Below are 17,406 nucleotides of genomic sequence, written 5' to 3'. Positions count from 1 at the left end.
TGTAGAATATATGTTTCTAACTTCATTATTTTATGCTCTTTCTGCTAATTTGTGCCTTTCGTACCTATCCTGATGTGTAGAATATGAAAACAACATATTTTGTTCTTACATTGAAAATATATATACAGGGTGCATCAAAATAAACCGTTGCAGAAGACAAGATAACACTTCGATTTCAGAAAGTTTTAAAAGTTTGATATAATTAGGTAGTTTATCTTTGTGTTACGTAAAAATACACATATGTGATCCTCGGGTGTCATATGCAAGCAACCTAGTGGTGTGTCAGTGTAGGGAAATGCAGTGAAATATGCGTTATTTTGAAAAAAAGAATAAAATAGTACCAAAAATGGTAGAGAATAAGGTACTTTGTTTCAGCCATAGGGACCCGGGTTCGCGACCGCTATGAGAGAAGTGCTTGTACTCGAGTTTGAGCTTTATTTCGTGAAAATATGTTAAATGGTTCTTAAGATATAGACTAAAACACATTATAATACACGACAATTAGTAACAATTCAATATGCACATAATGACATATAATATATTGTTAGACGGTTGCCAGCCAACATTTTTACGTGAAATAAGAAAATTAAAACAAAATTGAATAGCTCCGTGGTAATTGGAATCAATTTTTGACAGAAGGTGTGCGTCATGTGATATCATTGAAAAGGTAAGGGTTATAGTCGTTCATGTAGAATATATGTTTCTAACTTCATTATTTTATGCTCTTTCTGCTAATTTGTGCCTTTCGTACCTATCCTGATGTGTAGAATATGAAAACAACATATTTTGTTCTTACATTGAAAATATATATACAGGGTGCATCAAAATAAACCGTTGCAGAAGACAAGATAACACTTCGATTTCAGAAAGTTTTAAAAGTTTGATATAATTAGGTAGTTTCTCTTTGTGTTACGTAAAAACACACATATGTGATCCTCGGGTGTCATATGCAAGCAACCTAGTGGTGTGTCAGTGTAGGGAAATGCAGTGAAATATGCGTTATTTTGGAAAAAAGAATAAAATAGTACCAAAAATGGTAGAGAATAAGGTACTTTGTTTCAGCCATAGGGACCCGGGTTCGCGACCGCTATGAGAGAAGTGCTTGTACTCGAGTTTGAGCTTTATTTTGTGAAAATATGTTAAATGGTTCTTAAGATATAGACTAAAACACATTATAATACACGACAATTAGTAACAATTCAATATGCACATAATGACATATAATATATTGTTAGACGGTTGCCAGCCAACATTTTTACGTGAAATAAGAAAATTAAAACAAAATTGATAAGCTCCGTGGTAAATGGAATCAATTTTTGACAGAAGGTGTGCGTCATGTGATCTCATTGAAAAGGTAAGGGTTATAGTCGTTCATGTAGAATATATGTTTCTAACTTCATTATTTTATGCTCTTTCTGCTAATTTGTGCCTTTCGTACCTATCCTGATGTGTAGAATATGAAAACAACATATTTTGTTCTTACATTGAAAATATATATACAGGGTGCATCAAAATAAACCGTTGCAGAAGACAAGATAACACTTCGATTTCAAAAAGTTTTAAAAGTTTGATATAATTAGGTAGTTTCTCTTTGTGTTACGTAAAAATACACATATGTGATCCTCGGGTGTCATATGCAAGCAACCTAGTGGTGTGTCAGTGTAGGGAAATGCAGTGAAATATGCGTTATTTTGAAAAAAAGGATAAAATAGTACCAAAAATGGTAGAGAATAAGGTACTTTGTTTCAGCCATAGAGACCCGGGTTCGCGACCGCTATGAGAGAAGTGCTTGTACTCGAGTTTGAGCTTTATTTCGTGAAAATATGTTAAATGGTTCATAAGATATAGACTAAAACACATTATAATACACCACAATTAGTAACAATTCAATATGCACATAATGACATATAATATATTGTTAGACGGTTGCCAGCCAACATTTTTACGTGAAATAAGAAAATTAAAACAAAATTGAATATCTCCGTGGTAATTGGAATCAATTTTTGACAGAAGGTGTGCGTCATGTGATCTCATTGAAAAGGTAAGGGTTATAGTCGTTCATGTAGAATATATGTTTCTAACTTCATTATTTTATGCTCTTTCTGCTAATTTGTGCCTTTCGTACCTATCCTGATGTGTAGAATATGAAAACAACATATTTTGTTCTTACATTGAAAATATATATACAGGGTGCATCAAAATAAACCGTTGCAGAAGACAAGATAACACTTCGATTTCAGAAAGTTTTAAAAGTTTGATATAATTAGGTAGTTTCTCTTTGTGTTACGTAAAAATACATATATGTGATCCTCGGGTGTCATATGCAAGCAACCTAGTGGTGTGTCAGTGTAGGGAAATGCAGTGAAATATGCGTTATTTTGAAAAAAAGAATAAAATAGTACCAAAAATGGTAGAGAATAAGGTACTTTGTTTCAGCCATAGGGACCCGGGTTCGCGACCGCTATGAGAGAAGTGCTTGTACTCGAGTTTGAGCTTTATTTCGTGAAAATATGTTAAATGGTTCTTAAGATATAGACTAAAAAACATTATAATACACGACAATTAGTAACAATTCAATATGCACATAATGACATATAATATATTGTTAGACGGTTGCCAGCCAACATTTTTACGTGAAATAAGAAAATTAAAACAAAATTGAATAGCTCCGTGGTAATTGGAATCAATTTTTGATAGAAGGTGTGCGTCATGTGATCTCATTGAAAAGGTAAGGGTTATAGTCGTTCATGTAGAATATATGTTTCTAACTTCATTATTTTATGCTCTTTCTGCTAATTTGTGCCTTTCGTACCTATCCTGATGTGTAGAATATGAAAACAACATATTTTGTTCTTACATTGAAAATATATATACAGGGTGCATCAAAATAAACCGTTGCAGAAGACAAGATAACACTTCGATTTCAGAAAGTTTTAAAAGTTTGATATAATTAGGTAGTTTCTCTTTGTGTTACGTAAAAATACACATATGTGATCCTCGGGTGTCATATGCAAGCAACCTAGTGGTGTGTCAGTGTAGGGAAATGCAGTGAAATATGCGTTATTTTGAAAAAAAGAATAAAATAGTACCAAAAATGGTAGAGAATAAGGTACTTTGTTTCAGCCATAGGGACCCGGGTTCGCGACCGCTATGAGAGAAGTGCTTGTACTCGAGTTTGAGCTTTATTTCGTGAAAATATGTTAAATGGTTCATAAGATATAGACTAAAACACATTATAATACACGACAATTAGTAACAATTCAATATGCACATAATGACATATAATATATTGTTAGACGGTTGCCAGCCAACATTTTTACGTGAAATAAGAAAATTAAAACAAAATTGAATAGCTCCGTGGTAATTGGAATCAATTTTTGACAGAAGGTGTGCGTCATGTGATCTCATTGAAAAGGTAAGGGTTATAGTCGTTCATGTAGAATATATGTTTCTAACTTCATTATTTTATGCTCTTTCTGCTAATTTGTGCCTTTCGTACCTATCCTGATGTGTAGAATATGAAAACAACATATTTTGTTCTTACATTGAAAATATATATACAGGGTGCATCAAAATAAACCGTTGCAGAAGACAAGATAACACTTCGATTTCAGAAAGTTTTAAAAGTTTGATATAATTAGGTAGTTTCTCTTTGTGTTACGTAAAAATACACATATGTGATCCTCGGGTGTCATATGCAAGCAACCTAGTGGTGTGTCAGTGTAGGGAAATGCAGTGAAATATGCGTTATTTTGAAAGAAAGAATAAAATAGTACCAAAAATGGTAGAGAATAAGGTACTTTGTTTCAGCCATAGGGACCCGGGTTCGCGACCGCTATGAGAGAAGTGCTTGTACTCGAGTTTGAGCTTTATTTCGTGAAAATATGTTAAATGGTTCTTAAGATATAGACTAAAACACATTATAATACACGACAATTAGTAACAATTCAATATGCACATAATGACATATAATATATTGTTAGACGGTTGCCAGCCAACATTTTTACGTGAAATAAGACAATTAAAACAAAATTGATAAGCTCCGTGGTAAATGGAATCAATTTTTGACAGAAGGTGTGCGTCATGTGATCTCATTGAAAAGGTAAGGGTTATAGTCGTTCATGTAGAATATATGTTTCTAACTTCATTATTTTATGCTCTTTCTGCTAATTTGTGCCTTTCGTACCTATCCTGATGTGTAGAATATGAAAACAACATATTTTGTTCTTACATTGAAAATATATATACAGGGTGCATCAAAATAAACCGTTGCAGAAGACAAGATAACACTTCGATTTCAGAAAGTTTTAAAAGTTTGATATAATTAGGTAGTTTCTCTTTGTGTTACGTAAAAATACACATATGTGATCCTCGGGTGTCATATGCAAGCAACCTAGTGGTGTGTCAGTGTAGGGAAATGGAGTGAAATATGCGTTATTTTGAAAAAAAGAATAAAATAGTACCAAAAATGGTAGAGAATAAGGTACTTTGTTTCAACCATAGGGACCCGGGTTCGCGACCGCTATGAGAGAAGTGCTTGTACTCGAGTTTGAGCTTTATTTCGTGAAAATATGTTAAATGGTTCATAAGATATAGACTAAAACACATTATAATACACGACAATTAGTAACAATTCAATATGCACATAATGACATATAATATATTGTTAGACGGTTGCCAGCCAACATTTTTACGTGAAATAAGAAAATTAAAACAAAATTGAATAGCTCCGTGGTAATTGGAATCAATTTTTGATAGAAGGTGTGCGTCATGTGATCTCATTGAAAAGGTAAGGGTTATAGTCGTTCATGTAGAATATATGTTTCTAACTTCATTATTTTATGCTCTTTCTGCTAATTTGTGCCTTTCGTACCTATCCTGATGTGTAGAATATGAAAACAACATATTTTCTTCTTACATTGAAAATATATATACAGGGTGCATCAAAATAAACCGTTGCAGAAGACAAGATAACACTTCGATTTCAGAAAGTTTTAAAAGTTTGATATAATTAGGTAGTTTCTCTTTGTGTTACGTAAAAATACACATATGTGATCCTCGGGTGTCATATGCAAGCAACCTAGTGGTGTGTCAGTGTAGGGAAATGCAGTGAAATATGCGTTATTTTGAAAAAAAGAATAAAATAGTACCAAAAATGGTAGAGAATAAGGTACTTTGTTTCAGCCATAGGGACCCGGGTTCGCGACCGCTATGAGAGAAGTGCTTGTACTCGAGTTTGAGCTTTATTTCGTGAAAATATGTTAAATGGTTCATAAGATATAGACTAAAACACATTATAATACACGACAATTAGTAACAATTCAATATGCACATAATGACATATAATATATTGTTAGACGGTTGCCAGCCAACATTTTTACGTGAAATAAGAAAATTAAAACAAAATTGAATAGCTCCGTGGTAATTGGAATCAATTTTTGACAGAAGGTGTGCGTCATGTGATCTCATTGAAAAGGTAAGGGTTATAGTCGTTCATGTAGAATATATGTTTCTAACTTCATTATTTTATGCTCTTTCTGCTAATTTGTGCCTTTCGTACCTATCCTGATGTGTAGAATATGAAAACAACATATTTTGTTCTTACATTGAAAATGTATATACAGGGTGCATCAAAATAAACCGTTGCAGAAGACAAGATAACACTTCGATTTCAGAAAGTTTTAAAAGTTTGATATAATTAGGTAGTTTCTCTTTGTGTTACGTAAAAATACACATATGTGATCCTCGGGTGTCATATGCAAGCAACCTAGTGGTGTGTCAGTGTAGGGAAATGCAGTGAAATATGCGTTATTTTGAAAGAAAGAATAAAATAGTACCAAAAATGGTAGAGAATAAGGTACTTTGTTTCAGCCATAGGGACCCGGGTTCGCGACCGCTATGAGAGAAGTGCTTGTACTCGAGTTTGAGCTTTATTTCGTGAAAATATGTTAAATGGTTCTTAAGATATAGACTAAAACACATTATAATACACGACAATTAGTAACAATTCAATATGCACATAATGACATATAATATATTGTTAGACGGTTGCCAGCCAACATTTTTACGTGAAATAAGACAATTAAAACAAAATTGATAAGCTCCGTGGTAAATGGAATCAATTTTTGACAGAAGGTGTGCGTCATGTGATCTCATTGAAAAGGTAAGGGTTATAGTCGTTCATGTAGAATATATGTTTCTAACTTCATTATTTTATGCTCTTTCTGCTAATTTGTGCCTTTCGTACCTATCCTGATGTGTAGAATATGAAAACAACATATTTTGTTCTTACATTGAAAATATATATACAGGGTGCATCAAAATAAACCGTTGCAGAAGACAAGATAACACTTCGATTTCAGAAAGTTTTAAAAGTTTGATATAATTAGGTATTTTCTCTTTGTGTTACGTAAAAATACACATATGTGATCCTCGGGTGTCATATGCAAGCAACCTAGTGGTGTGTCAGTGTAGGGAAATGGAGTGAAATATGCGTTATTTTGAAAAAAAGAATAAAATAGTACCAAAAATGGTAGAGAATAAGGTACTTTGTTTCAGCCATAGGGACCCGGGTTCGCGACCGCTATGAGAGAAGTGCTTGTACTCGAGTTTGAGCTTTATTTCGTGAAAATATGTTAAATGGTTCATAAGATATAGACTAAAACACATTATAATACACGACAATTAGTAACAATTCAATATGCACATAATGACATATAATATATTGTTAGACGGTTGCCAGCCAACATTTTTACGTGAAATAAGAAAATTAAAACAAAATTGAATAGCTCCGTGGTAATTGGAATCAATTTTTGATAGAAGGTGTGCGTCATGTGATCTCATTGAAAAGGTAAGGGTTATAGTCGTTCATGTAGAATATATGTTTCTAACTTCATTATTTTATGCTCTTTCTGCTAATTTGTGCCTTTCGTACCTATCCTGATGTGTAGAATATGAAAACAACATATTTTGTTCTTACATTGAAAATATATATACAGGGTGCATCAAAATAAACCGTTGCAGAAGACAAGATAACACTTCGATTTCAGAAAGTTTTAAAAGTTTGATATAATTAGGTAGTTTCTCTTTGTGTTACGTAAAAATACACATATGTGATCCTCGGGTGTCATATGCAAGCAACCTAGTGGTGTGTCAGTGTAGGGAAATGCAGTGAAATATGCGTTATTTTGAAAGAAAGAATAAAATAGTACCAAAAATGGTAGAGAATAAGGTACTTTGTTTCAGCCATAGGGACCCGGGTTCGCGACCGCTATGAGAGAAGTGCTTGTACTCGAGTTTGAGCTTTATTTCGTGAAAATATGTTAAATGGTTCTTAAGATATAGACTAAAACACATTATAATACACGACAATTAGTAACAATTCAATATGCACATAATGACATATAATATATTGTTAGACGGTTGCCAGCCAACATTTTTACGTGAAATAAGACAATTAAAACAAAATTGATAAGCTCCGTGGTAAATGGAATCAATTTTTGACAGAAGGTGTGCGTCATGTGATCTCATTGAAAAGGTAAGGGTTATAGTCGTTCATGTAGAATATATGTTTCTAACTTCATTATTTTATGCTCTTTCTGCTAATTTGTGCCTTTCGTACCTATCCTGATATGTAGAATATGAAAACAACATATTTTGTTCTTACATTGAAAATATATATACAGGGTGCATCAAAATAAACCGTTGCAGAAGACAAGATAACACTTCGATTTCAGAAAGTTTTAAAAGTTTGATATAATTAGGTAGTTTCTCTTTGTGTTACGTAAAAATACACATATGTGATCCTCGGGTGTCATATGCAAGCAACCTAGTGGTGTGTCAGTGTAGGGAAATGCAGTGAAATATGCGTTATTTTGAAAGAAAGAATAAAATAGTACCAAAAATGGTAGAGAATAAGGTACTTTGTTTCAGCCATAGGGACCCGGGTTCGCGACCGCTGTGAGAGAAGTGCTTGTACTCGAGTTTGAGCTTTATTTCGTGAAAATATGTTAAATGGTTCATAAGATATAGACTAAAACACATTATAATACACGACAATTAGTAACAATTCAATATGCACATAATGACATATAATATATTGTTAGACGGTTGCCAGCCAACATTTTTACGTGAAATAAGAAAATTAAAACAAAATTGAATAGCTCCGTGGTAATTGGAATCAATTTTTGACAGAAGGTGTGCGTCATGTGATCTCATTGAAAAGGTAAGGGTTATAGTCGTTCATGTAGAATATATGTTTCTAACTTCATTATTTTATGCTCTTTCTGCTAATTTGTGCCTTTCGTACCTATCCTGATGTGTAGAATATGAAAACAACATATTTTGTTCTTACATTGAAAATATATATACAGGGTGCATCAAAATAAACCGTTGCAGAAGACAAGATAACACTTCGATTTCAGAAAGTTTTAAAAGTTTGATATAATTAGGTAGTTTCTCTTTGTGTTACGTAAAAATACACATATGTGATCCTCGGGTGTCATATGCAAGCAACCTAGTGGTGTGTCAGTGTACGGAAATGCAGTGAAATATGCGTTATTTTGAAAAAAAGAATAAAATAGTACCAAAAATGGTAGAGAATAAGGTACTTTGTTTCAGCCATAGGGACCCGGGTTCGCGACCGCTATGAGAGAAGTGCTTGTACTCGAGTTTGAGCTTTATTTTGTGAAAATATGTTAAATGGTTCTTAAGATATAGACTGAAACACATTATAGTACACGACAATTAGTAACAATTCAATATGCACATAATGACATATAATATATTGTTAGACGGTTGCCAGCCAACATTTTTACGTGAAATAAGAAAATTAAAACAAAATTGAATATCTCCGTGGTAATTGGAATCAATTTTTGACAGAAGGTGTGCGTCATGTGATCTCATTGAAAAGGTAAGGGTTATAGTCGTTCATGTAGAATATATGTTTCTAACTTCATTATTTTATGCTCTTTCTGCTAATTTGTGCCTTTCGTACCTATCCTGATGTGTAGAATATGAAAACAACATATTTTGTTCTTACATTGAAAATATATATACAGGGTGCATCAAAATAAACCGTTGCAGAAGACAAGATAACACTTCGATTTCAGAAAGTTTTAAAAGTTTGATATAATTAGGTAGTTTCTCTTTGTGTTACGTAAAAATACACATATGTGATCCTCGGGTGTCATATGCAAGCAACCTAGTGGTGTGTCAGTGTAGGGAAATGCAGTGAAATATGCGTTATTTTGAAAGAAAGAATAAAATAGTACCAAAAATGGTAGAGAATAAGGTACTTTGTTTCAGCCATAGGGACCCGGGTTCGCGACCGCTATGAGAGAAGTGCTTGTACTCGAGTTTGAGCTTTATTTCGTGAAAATATGTTAAATGGTTCATAAGATATAGACTAAAACACATTATAATACACGACAATTAGTAACAATTCAATATGCACATAATGACATATAATATATTGTTAGACGGTTGCCAGCCAACATTTTTACGTGAAATAAGAAAATTAAAACAAAATTGAATAGCTCCGTGGTAATTGGAATCAATTTTTGACAGAAGGTGTGCGTCATGTGATCTCATTGAAAAGGTAAGGGTTATAGTCGTTCATGTAGAATATATGTTTCTAACTTCATTATTTTATGCTCTTTCTGCTAATTTGTGCCTTTCGTACCTATCCTGATGTGTAGAATATGAAAACAACATATTTTGTTCTTACATTGAAAATATATATACAGGGTGCATCAAAATAAACCGTTGCAGAAGACAAGATAACACTTCGATTTCAGAAAGTTTTAAAAGTTTGATATAATTAGGTAGTTTCTCTTTGTGTTACGTAAAAATACACATATGTGATCCTCGGGTGTCATATGCAAGCAACCTAGTGGTGTGTCAGTGTAGGGAAATGCAGTGAAATATGCGTTATTTTGAAAAAAAGAATAAAATAGTACCAAAAATGGTAGAGAATAAGGTACTTTGTTTCAGCCATAGGGACCCGGGTTCGCGACCGCTATGAGAGAAGTGCTTGTACTCGAGTTTGAGCTTTATTTTGTGAAAATATGTTAAATGGTTCTTAAGATATAGACTGAAACACATTATAGTACACGACAATTAGTAACAATTCAATATGCACATAATGACATATAATATATTGTTAGACGGTTGCCAGCCAACATTTTTACGTGAAATAAGAAAATTAAAACAAAATTGAATAGCTCCGTGGTAATTGGAATCAATTTTTGACAGAAGGTGTGCGTCATGTGATCTCATTGAAAAGGTAAGGGTTATAGTCGTTCATGTAGAATATATGTTTCTAACTTCATTATTTTATGCTCTTTCTGCTAATTTGTGCCTTTCGTACCTATCCTGATGTGTAGAATATGAAAACAACATATTTTGTTCTTACATTGAAAATATATATACAGGGTGCATCAAAATAAACCGTTGCAGAAGACAAGATAACACTTCGATTTCAGAAAGTTTTAAAAGTTTGATATAATTAGGTAGTTTCTCTTTGTGTTACGTAAAAATACACATATGTGATCCTCGGGTGTCATATGCAAGCAACCTAGTGGTGTGTCAGTGTAGGGAAATGCAGTGAAATATGCGTTATTTTGGAAAAAAGAATGAAATAGTACCAAAAATGGTAGAGAATAAGGTACTTTGTTTCAGCCATAGGGACCCGGGTTCGCGACCGCTATGAGAGAAGTGCTTGTACTCGAGTTTGAGCTTTATTTTGTGAAAATATGTTAAATGGTTCTTAAGATATAGACTAAAACACATTATAATACACGACAATTAGTAACAATTCAATATGCACATAATGACATATAATATATTGTTAGACGGTTGCCAGCCAACATTTTTACGTGAAATAAGAAAATTAAAACAAAATTGAATAGCTCCGTGGTAATTGGAATCAATTTTTGACAGAAGGTGTGCGTCATGTGATCTCATTGAAAAGGTAAGGGTTATAGTCGTTCATGTAGAATATATGTTTCTAACTTCATTATTTTATGCTCTTTCTGCTAATTTGTGCCTTTCGTACCTATCCTGATGTGTAGAATATGAAAACAACATATTTTGTTCTTACATTGAAAATATATATACAGGGTGCATCAAAATAAACCGTTGCAGAAGACAAGATAACACTTCGATTTCAGAAAGTTTTAAAAGTTTGATATAATTAGGTAGTTTCTCTTTGTGTTACGTAAAAATACACATATGTGATCCTCGGGTGTCATATGCAAGCAACCTAGTGGTGTGTCAGTGTAGGGAAATGCAGTGAAATATGCGTTATTTTGAAAAAAAGAATAAAATAGTACCAAAAATGGTAGAGAATAAGGTACTTTGTTTCAGCCATAGAGACCCGGGTTCGCGACCGCTATGAGAGAAGTGCTTGTACTCGAGTTTGAGCTTTATTTCGTGAAAATATGTTAAATGGTTCATAAGATATAGACTAAAACACATTATAATACACGACAATTAGTAACAATTCAATATGCACATAATGACATATAATATATTGTTAGACGGTTGCCAGCCAACATTTTTACGTGAAATAAGAAAATTAAAACAAAATTGAATAGCTCCGTGGTAATTGGAATCAATTTTTGACAGAAGGTGTGCGTCATGTGATCTCATTGAAAAGGTAAGGGTTATAGTCGTTCATGTAGAATATATGTTTCTAACTTCATTATTTTATGCTCTTTCTGCTAATTTGTGCCTTTCGTACCTATCCTGATGTGTAGAATATGAAAACAACATATTTTGTTCTTACATTGAAAATATATATACAGGGTGCATCAAAATAAACCGTTGCAGAAGACAAGATAACACTTCGATTTCAGAAAGTTTTAAAAGTTTGATATAATTAGGTAGTTTATCTTTGTGTTACGTAAAAATACACATATGTGATCCTCGGGTGTCATATGCAAGCAACCTAGTGGTGTGTCAGTGTAGGGAAATGCAGTGAAATATGCGTTATTTTGAAAAAAAGAATAAAATAGTACCAAAAATGGTAGAGAATAAGGTACTTTGTTTCAGCCATAGGGACCCGGGTTCGCGACCGCTATGAGAGAAGTGCTTGTACTCGAGTTTGAGCTTTATTTTGTGAAAATATGTTAAATGGTTCTTAAGATATAGACTGAAACACATTATAGTACACGACAATTAGTAACAATTCAATATGCACATAATGACATATAATATATTGTTAGACGGTTGCCAGCCAACATTTTTACGTGAAATAAGAAAATTAAAACAAAATTGAATATCTCCGTGGTAATTGGAATCAATTTTTGACAGAAGGTGTGCGTCATGTGATCTCATTGAAAAGGTAAGGGTTATAGTCGTTCATGTAGAATATATGTTTCTAACTTCATTATTTTATGCTCTTTCTGCTAATTTGTGCCTTTCGTACCTATCCTGATGTGTAGAATATGAAAACAACATATTTTGTTCTTACATTGAAAATATATATACAGGGTGCATCAAAATAAACCGTTGCAGAAGACAAGATAACACTTCGATTTCAGAAAGTTTTAAAAGTTTGATATAATTAGGTAGTTTCTCTTTGTGTTACGTAAAAATACACATATGTGATCCTCGGGTGTCATATGCAAGCAACCTAGTGGTGTGTCAGTGTAGGGAAATGCAGTGAAATATGCGTTATTTTGAAAGAAAGAATAAAATAGTACCAAAAATGGTAGAGAATAAGGTACTTTGTTTCAGCCATAGGGACCCGGGTTCGCGACCGCTATGAGAGAAGTGCTTGTACTCGAGTTTGAGCTTTATTTTGTGAAAATATGTTAAATGGTTCTTAAGATATAGACTGAAACACATTATAGTACACGACAATTTGTAACAATTCAATATGCACATAATGACATATAATATATTGTTAGACGGTTGCCAGCCAACATTTTTACGTGAAATAAGAAAATTAAAACAAAATTGAATAGCTCCGTGGTAATTGGAATCAATTTTTGACAGAAGGTGTGCGTCATGTGATCTCATTGAAAAGGTAAGGGTTATAGTCGTTCATGTGGAATATATGTTTCTAACTTCATTATTTTATGCTCTTTCTGCTAATTTGTGCCTTTCGTACCTATCCTGATGTGTAGAATATGAAAACAACATATTTTGTTCTTACATTGAAAATATATATACAGGGTGCATCAAAATAAACCGTTGCAGAAGACAAGATAACACTTCGATTTCAGAAAGTTTTAAAAGTTTGATATAATTAGGTAGTTTCTCTTTGTGTTACGTAAAAATACACATATGTGATCCTCGGGTGTCATATGCAAGCAACCTAGTGGTGTGTCAGTGTAGGGAAATGCAGTGAAATATGCGTTATTTTGAAAGAAAGAATAAAATAGTACCAAAAATGGTAGAGAATAAGGTACTTTGTTTCAGCCATAGGGACCCGGGTTCGCGACCGCTATGAGAGAAGTGCTTGTACTCGAGTTTGAGCTTTATTTCGTGAAAATATGTTAAATGGTTCTTAAGATATAGACTAAAACACATTATAATACACGACAATTAGTAACAATTCAATATGCACATAATGACATATAATATATTGTTAGACGGTTGCCAGCCAACATTTTTACGTGAAATAAGACAATTAAAACAAAATTGATAAGCTCCGTGGTAAATGGAATCAATTTTTGACAGAAGGTGTGCGTCATGTGATCTCATTGAAAAGGTAAGGGTTATAGTCGTTCATGTAGAATATATGTTTCTAACTTCATTATTTTATGCTCTTTCTGCTAATTTGTGCCTTTCGTACCTATCCTGATGTGTAGAATATGAAAACAACATATTTTGTTCTTACATTGAAAATATATATACAGGGTGCATCAAAATAAACCGTTGCAGAAGACAAGATAACACTTCGATTTCAGAAAGTTTTAAAAGTTTGATATAATTAGGTAGTTTCTCTTTGTGTTACGTAAAAATACACATATGTGATCCTCGGGTGTCATATGCAAGCAACCTAGTATTGTGTCAGTGTAGGGAAATGGAGTGAAATATGCGTTATTTTGAAAAAAAGAATAAAATAGTACCAAAAATGGTAGAGAATAAGGTACTTTGTTTCAGCCATAGGGACCCGGGTTCGCGACCGCTATGAGAGAAGTGCTTGTACTCGAGTTTGAGCTTTATTTCGTGAAAATATGTTAAATGGTTCATAAGATATAGACTAAAACACATTATAATACACCACAATTAGTAACAATTCAATATGCACATAATGACATATATTATATTGTTAGACGGTTGCCAGCCAACATTTTTACGTGAAATAAGAAAATTAAAACAAAATTGAATAGCTCCGTGGTAATTGGAATCAATTTTTGACAGAAGGTGTGCGTCATGTGATCTCATTGAAAAGGTAAGGGTTATAGTCGTTCATGTAGAATATATGTTTCTAACTTCATTATTTTATGCTCTTTCTGCTAATTTGTGCCTTTCGTACCTATCCTGATGTGTAGAATATGAAAACAACATATTTTGTTCTTACATTGAAAATATATATACAGGGTGCATCAAAATAAACCGTTGCAGAAGACAAGATAACACTTCGATTTCAGAAAGTTTTAAAAGTTTGATATAATTAGGTAGTTTATCTTTGTGTTACGTAAAAATACACATATGTGATCCTCGGGTGTCATATGCAAGCAACCTAGTGGTGTGTCAGTGTAGGGAAATGCAGTGAAATATGCGTTATTTTGAAAAAAAGAATAAAATAGTACCAAAAATGGTAGAGAATAAGGTACTTTGTTTCAGCCATAGGGACCCGGGTTCGCGACCGCTATGAGAGAAGTGCTTGTACTCGAGTTTGAGCTTTATTTCGTGAAAATATGTTAAATGGTTCTTAAGATATAGACTAAAACACATTATAATACACGACAATTAGTAACAATTCAATATGCACATAATGACATATAATATATTGTTAGACGGTTGCCAGCCAACATTTTTACGTGAAATAAGAAAATTAAAACAAAATTGAATAGCTCCGTGGTAATTGGAATCAATTTTTGACAGAAGGTGTGCGTCATGTGATCTCATTGAAAAGGTAAGGGTTATAGTCGTTCATGTAGAATATATGTTTCTAACTTCATTATTTTATGCTCTTTCTGCTAATTTGTGCCTTTCGTACCTATCCTGATGTGTAGAATATGAAAACAACATATTTTGTTCTTACATTGAAAATATATATACAGGGTGCATCAAAATAAACCGTTGCAGAAGACAAGATAACACTTCGATTTCAGAAAGTTTTAAAAGTTTGATATAATTAGGTAGTTTCTCTTTGTGTTACGTAAAAACACACATATGTGATCCTCGGGTGTCATATGCAAGCAACCTAGTGGTGTGTCAGTGTAGGGAAATGCAGTGAAATATGCGTTATTTTGGAAAAAAGAATAAAATAGTACCAAAAATGGTAGAGAATAAGGTACTTTGTTTCAGCCATAGGGACCCGGGTTCGCGACCGCTATGAGAGAAGTGCTTGTACTCGAGTTTGAGCTTTATTTTGTGAAAATATGTTAAATGGTTCTTAAGATATAGACTAAAACACATTATAATACACGACAATTAGTAACAATTCAATATGCACATAATGACATATAATATATTGTTAGACGGTTGCCAGCCAACATTTTTACGTGAAATAAGAAAATTAAAACAAAATTGAATAGCTCCGTGGTAATTGGAATCAATTTTTGACAGAAGGTGTGCGTCATGTGATCTCATTGAAAAGGTAAGGGTTATAGTCGTTCATGTAGAATATATGTTTCTAACTTCATTATTTTATGCTCTTTCTGCTAATTTGTGCCTTTCGTACCTATCCTGATGTGTAGAATATGAAAACAACATATTTTGTTCTTACATTGAAAATATATATACAGGGTGCATCAAAATAAACCGTTGCAGAAGACAAGATAACACTTCGATTTCAGAAAGTTTTAAAAGTTTGATATAATTAGGTAGTTTCTCTTTGTGTTACGTAAAAATACACATATGTGATCCTCGGGTGTCATATGCAAGCAACCTAGTGGTGTGTCAGTGTAGGGAAATGCAGTGAAATATGCGTTATTTTGAAAAAAAGGATAAAATAGTACCAAAAATGGTAGAGAATAAGGTACTTTGTTTCAGCCATAGAGACCCGGGTTCGCGACCGCTATGAGAGAAGTGCTTGTACTCGAGTTTGAGCTTTATTTCGTGAAAATATGTTAAATGGTTCATAAGATATAGACTAAAACACATTATAATACACCACAATTAGTAACAATTCAATATGCACATAATGACATATAATATATTGTTAGACGGTTGCCAGCCAACATTTTTACGTGAAATAAGAAAATTAAAACAAAATTGAATAGCTCCGTGGTAATTGGAATCAATTTTTGACAGAAGGTGTGCGTCATGTGATCTCATTGAAAAGGTAAGGGTTATAGTCGTTCATGTAGAATATATGTTTCTAACTTCATTATTTTATGCTCTTTCTGCTAATTTGTGCCTTTCGTACCTATCCTGATGTGTAGAATATGAAAACAACATATTTTGTTCTTACATTGAAAATATATATACAGGGTGCATCAAAATAAACCGTTGCAGAAGACAAGATAACACTTCGATTTCAGAAAGTTTTAAAAGTTTGATATAATTAGGTAGTTTCTCTTTGTGTTACGTAAAAATACATATATGTGATCCTCGGGTGTCATATGCAAGCAACCTAGTGGTGTGTCAGTGTAGGGAAATGCAGTGAAATATGCGTTATTTTGAAAAAAAGAATAAAATAGTACCAAAAATGGTAGAGAATAAGGTACTTTGTTTCAGCCATAGGGACCCGGGTTCGCGACCGCTATGAGAGAAGTGCTTGTACTCGAGTTTGAGCTTTATTTCGTGAAAATATGTTAAATGGTTCTTAAGATATAGACTAAAAAACATTATAATACACGACAATTAGTAACAATTCAATATGCACATAATGACATATAATATATTGTTAGACGGTTGCCAGCCAACATTTTTACGTGAAATAAGAAAATTAAAACAAAATTGAATAGCTCCGTGGTAATTGGAATCAATTTTTGATAGAAGGTGTGCGTCATGTGATCTCATTGAAAAGGTAAGGGTTATAGTCGTTCATGTAGAATATATGTTTCTAACTTCATTATTTTATGCTCTTTCTGCTAATTTGTGCCTTTCGTACCTATCCTGATGTGTAGAATATGAAAACAACATATTTTGTTCTTACATTGAAAATATATATACAGGGTGCATCAAAATAAACCGTTGCAGAAGACAAGATAACACTTCGATTTCAGAAAGTTTTAAAAGTTTGATATAATTAGGTAGTTTCTCTTTGTGTTACGTAAA

Source organism: Thermobia domestica, chromosome 9, assembly GCF_964235325.1.
Source record: "Thermobia domestica chromosome 9, izTheDome1.hap1.1, whole genome shotgun sequence".
Lineage (NCBI taxonomy): Eukaryota > Metazoa > Arthropoda > Insecta > Zygentoma > Lepismatidae > Thermobia > Thermobia domestica.
Note: the sequence above shows the minus strand (reverse complement) of the source record.